At 35.5% G+C, this 5,432-nt stretch overlaps 1 protein-coding gene across 7 annotated transcripts in view; it reads right to left on the bottom strand.

Annotated features, from left to right (window-relative positions):
• Positions 1 to 5,432, bottom strand: part of LOC106880133 (uncharacterized) — a 208,078-nt gene that overhangs the window by 44,844 nt on the left and 157,802 nt on the right. The window lies entirely within an intron of this gene.

The raw sequence follows: 5,432 nt of genomic DNA, 5'->3' as shown, positions 1-5,432 counted from the left end.
TTTGTTGTGTCCACTTCTTCTCCAGACACTACACTAATCCTTAAGCCCAATCCATCCTTCTCAGAAGGCAATCCCCCTGGAGTTCTGTCCCTGTTCACCCACATCTTTTCTTCAGGTGTTGACCTGCAAAGGTCCAAGAGAAACATTAACGGTATCAGCTTCACCTATCTAAGATGATTTTTGAAAGGCATGGCCACTGCCCAAACCCAGGAGGTTATACAAAAAAAAAAACAAAAAAAAAACAGAAGAAAAACATCTTTTGTATTTAAATTTCAAGGTCCTTATGTTTACTTAGTTTGTCAAATTCCTTTACAGATATATTTTTATCAGTGGGAATATCTATTAGTCTACAAGTATTTTCTTCTTTGTCTTTAATAATTATGTCTGGTCGATTAACCTAGATCATTCTGTCAGTATTGACTGGAAAATACCAGAATATAGTGACATTTTTACCTTCATATCAAGCAGGAGTGCTGATTTTGTACTGTTTACATATTTTCCAATGTAAATGCTGTCTTACCCTATCATGGCAATTTTTGAATTCATTTGGTGTCAGCACAGGACATCCTGAGACAAGATGGTTTATTGTTTCATCAAATGTATCGCAGAATCTGCATTTAGAATCAGAACTGTTTTGAAGAACGTTAGCTTGGTAGTTTTTTTATAAGCAAGCTTTGATCTTGTGCTGCCAATATGAAACCTTTAGTGTCTGCTTTCAGTCCTGAACTTCTCAGTCACTGATGGGTTGTTGCTTGGTCTACATCAGCATTTTGGCTTGAGAGTATATACTGTCCATGCAGAGGCTTCTGGCTCCACTGCTCCTCAATTTGTTCTGCCTGTTCTTTTTTGCAGTCTGTTTGATCTGTTTTGCTTGCTTTGTAGCAGTGGTTCCAAGTTCTTCATCTGTGTCAGGGTTAATGCCAAGTTCCCTTGCAAATTTGCAAGCTTCCTTGACAATAGAATGTAATTTTTTACTGCTTTCATGTTTGCACACAAGCCACAGCATTCAGCCCTCTGTACAAGATAAGTACCTGTTCATTGCTATTATGGAGGTCTTATAGCACAATTCTACCTACATCATTCCTCTTCTCTCATTACTTCTAGGTAGGTATCATCATCATCATCACCATTATTCTGTGCAGATTTGGTCATGTCAGCAGCCTTTTTTTGAAAAAACTTGAATGAAGAATGTTCAAGCTTTTCTCATGGGCATTAGTTGTGTAAGTGAAGAGAATTCATCTCAATACAAAACTGAACTTGGAACAGCTTCCTTCAGCCTGGAGCTTATAATTTTTTGTTGTACAAACATTTATCATGTTTCCAAAAGATAATAGAATATGAAGAGAAGACAACATATATGATCATCTATCTTAACCTAACCATCTATATATATTTTAGCATCACACACAAACATCTATTTCCTTTCATATCTTTTTAACATCAATTTTTTTTTATCTGTTGAGGAACTGGCTGGACCTGGTTGAACTTAATTCTCAGAGTTTGTTAAACATTATCAATCAACTGACAATGAAAATAGATTTGAATCAATCATATTTGCAGACATAAATCTGAGAGAGAGAGAGAGAGAGAGAGAGAGAGAGAGAGAGAGAGAGAGAGAGAGAGAGAGAGAGAGAGAGAGAGAGAAAGAGAGAGAGCGAGAGAGAGAGAGAAAGAGAAAGAGACAGACAGAGAGAGAGAGAGAGAGAGAAAGAGAGAGATAGAGAAAGGAAGAGGTTCTTTTTTTTATATATATCTTTTGCTCAGAAGAAAAGGGTAGGACCCATAATTCTTTGTAGTATCTCTGAGACTTGTAGGAAGGAAGGAGGGATGATGGTATCCTCAAATCAGAGACCAGGACCATATGCTTGCAACAAAGTGGATTTGACTAAAAGCACCCAAGGGCTGTTATAGAACTGGGCATATAAACAAAAGGGAAAGAGAGTACTCAATAGAAAACCAAATGTTAAAGTCAGAGATGACAGAGAAGTTTCAGCTTTTAATACATCAATATGAGGATGTCGGCGAGAGAGAGAGAGAGAGAGAAGGAGGGAGGGAGAGGGGATAAAAGCAGACAGAAAGACAGACAGAGATTTAAATGAAAAGACTACAGACGTCAGGATTGAAACTGAAGTCAGGCAATTACTTACCAGACAGTTTTCTAGTAAAACCACTTTAAAGCAAATAATCTAAAAACTGTCAAAGAATTTTTACACACACACTAACATACACACACAAGTGTGTGTATATATATATATATATATTTGTTCACACATGCACAAACATATATGCTCAAGCAACCCAAAAATATATAAGCTTAAGCACACAAATATACATACCCAGATCTACACAGGTACATATATACACACATATAAACACTGATTTAAATATATAAGTGCACACACACATATACATACACACACACATACATACACTTGTATACACATACATATATTATTCATTGATAGCACTACTTTGTGAAACCTAACAAGATTGTCTAGACAAATAAAAGTAGAATTTTTACAATATCTACATTATTGATGGCATCTATCAAAAGGAAGGTGGAAGGAAGAGAAATATCAATAATTCTAGCACTTAACTATTAATGTATTTGTATAAAACGAATACGATACAGAACAGACATTAAGTAAAGAGATGTCCGCACTGTTTGAGAAGAAGCGTAAACAAATAAACATATAAACAAAGTTTTTAAAAAATAATAACATCAAGTCAATGGAAAAACAACACCAAAATCATAAATATATATATCACTAAAAAAGTAACATAAAAAAACACTATTTATAGGTCTATTATAATTATTGTACAAACACAGACAAGTACAAGTGTGATATATATATATATATATATATATATATATATATATGTATATGTATATGTATATATAAAATGGTTCTAACAGTTTGTTTTTTGTTTGTAGTGTTTATAAATAGTAAACATGAATATAGAGTGGGGTTTTTTGTTTTTTTTTAGATTTCTTTCCTTAATTAGAGACTTCTGTTATTGCTATGAATATAATAGGTGCAGACACATACACACACATCAGTGAAGAGACACCTACATAGTCTCATTCAAGCTATTCAAACAAAGACTGGTGGGGTGGGGGTGGGGGTTCATGAATTGTGATAAGTATTTGGACAATCTTTGAAATTCAGACCTGAGGGTATTTTGTAGACAGCCACATAACTTATTATTATTATTATGAGCTGGCAGAAGCACTAACATACCAAACAAAATGCTTAGCGGCATTTTGTCTGTTTTTACATTCTGAGTTCAAATTCTGTCACGGTTGACTTTGCTTTTTATCCTTTGGGGGGTCAATAAAATAAGTACCAGTTGGACTCTGGGGACAATGTAATTGACTTACCCCTTTCTCTGAAATTGTTGGCCTTGGGCCAAAATTTGAAACCATTATTACTGTTGTTTTGAGCTGGCAGAATCGTTAACACACCAAGCAAAATGCCTAGATGCCTAGTGGCATTTTGTCAGTTTTTACATTCTGGGTTCAAATTCCACTGAAGTCGACTTTGCCGAAATTTGAAACCATTATTATTATTATTCAGACAGTGAGCTGACAGAATTGGTAGCATATTGGACAAAATACTTAGCGGTATTTTGCCTGTCGCTACATTCTGAGTTCAAACTCTACCAAGGTTGACTTTACCTTTCATCCTTTCAAGGTTGATAAAATAAGTACCAGTTGAACACTAGGGTTGATGTAATCGACTTGCCCCCTCCCCCAAAATATCAGACCTTGTGCTTATAGTAGAAAGGATTAAAGAAATTTTGGCTATTATATTATTATTATTATCATCAGGCGGCAAGCTGGATGAAATGCTTAGCGGTATTTCACCTGTTGCTCTGTTCCGAGTTCAAATTCTGCTGAGGTTTACTTTGCCTTTCATCCTTTTGGGTCGATAAAATAATTACAGGTGAAACACTGGGGTTGACGTAATTAACTCATCCCCTCCCCCAAAATTGCTGCCCTTGTGGCAACATTTGAAACCATTATTATTGTGATTATCATTATTATTATCAAGGAAGCGAGCTGGCAAAATTGTTAGCATGCTGGGCAAAATGTTTAGTGGCATTTTGTTCATCTTTATGTTCTGAGTTCAAATTCCGTCGAGATTGACTTTGCTTTCATCCTCTTGGCGTCAATAAATAAAGTACCAGTGGAACACTGGAGTCAATGTAATAGACCAGTCCCTTCCACCAATATTTCAGGCCTTGTGGCTTTATTAGAAAGGATTATTATTATCATTAATAATAGTAATAATACTTTCTACTAAAGGCACAAGACCTGAAATTTTTGGAGAGGGGTTAAATCGATTACATCTACCCCAGTACTCAACTGGTACTTATTGCATTGACCCCAAAAGAATGAAAGGCAAAGTCGACCTCAGCAGAATTTGACAATAATAATAATGGTTTAAAGTCTTGTCACAAGGGCAGCCATTTTAGGGGAGGGGATAAGTCGATTACATTGACCCCAGTGTTTCACTGGTACTTAATTTATCAACCCTGAAATGATGAAAGGCAAAGCTGACCTCAGCAGAATTTGAACCCAGAACGTAAAGATGGGAAAAATACCACTAAGCATTTTTCCAGGCGTGCTGATGATTCTCCAGCTTGCTGTCGTAACAATAATAATAATAATAATAATAATAATTTCTATTATAGGCACAAGGCCTGAAATTTGGGGAGGAAGTAGTTGATTACATCAACCACAGTGTTTCACTGGTACTCAATTTATCGACCCTGAAAGGATGAAAGGCAAAGTTGATCTTGGTGGAATTTGAACTCAGAATGTAGCAGCGAGTAAAATACCACTAAGCATTTCATCCAGCGTGCTAACGATTCCGCCAGCTTGCCGTCATAATAATAATAATAATAACAATAACAAAGTGAGTTGGCTGAAGAGCTAGTATTTGAAAAAATGCTTTGCAGTACTTCTTCCATTATATTCTGAGTTCAAATCCTGCCAAGATCAACTTTCCTTTTCGTCTATTCAGAGTTGATAAAATGAAATATCAGTCAAGTCCTGGGGGCTACTGATACTGATTAATCCAACTCCCACCAAGACTTATAGCCTTGTGCCCAGATCAAAAGCCATTATGAAAAGTGGTAAACTGGCAGAATTTTTAGAGCATTGGAAAAATGCCCTGAATTCATTTTTGGTGTATGGCTTTGGTATAATTAAGAGAGGACAGCCATGGCTGGAAGTGCAAAATGAAGGTGTTAGGTGTTATCCCACTACCTTGATGGCTGAAGTTCACGGAAAAGTGAAAATAATTGTGTTGAAAAAATGATGAAGAAGTTAATGATACATTTGATGATAACAGCAATAATTCTTTTATATATGTGTGTGTGTGTGTATATATATATATATATATATATATATATATATATATATA

This window comes from Octopus bimaculoides, chromosome 2, assembly GCF_001194135.2.
Source record: "Octopus bimaculoides isolate UCB-OBI-ISO-001 chromosome 2, ASM119413v2, whole genome shotgun sequence".
Classification (NCBI taxonomy): domain Eukaryota; kingdom Metazoa; phylum Mollusca; class Cephalopoda; order Octopoda; family Octopodidae; genus Octopus; species Octopus bimaculoides.
This window is presented reverse-complemented; position numbering and strand designations above follow the sequence as displayed.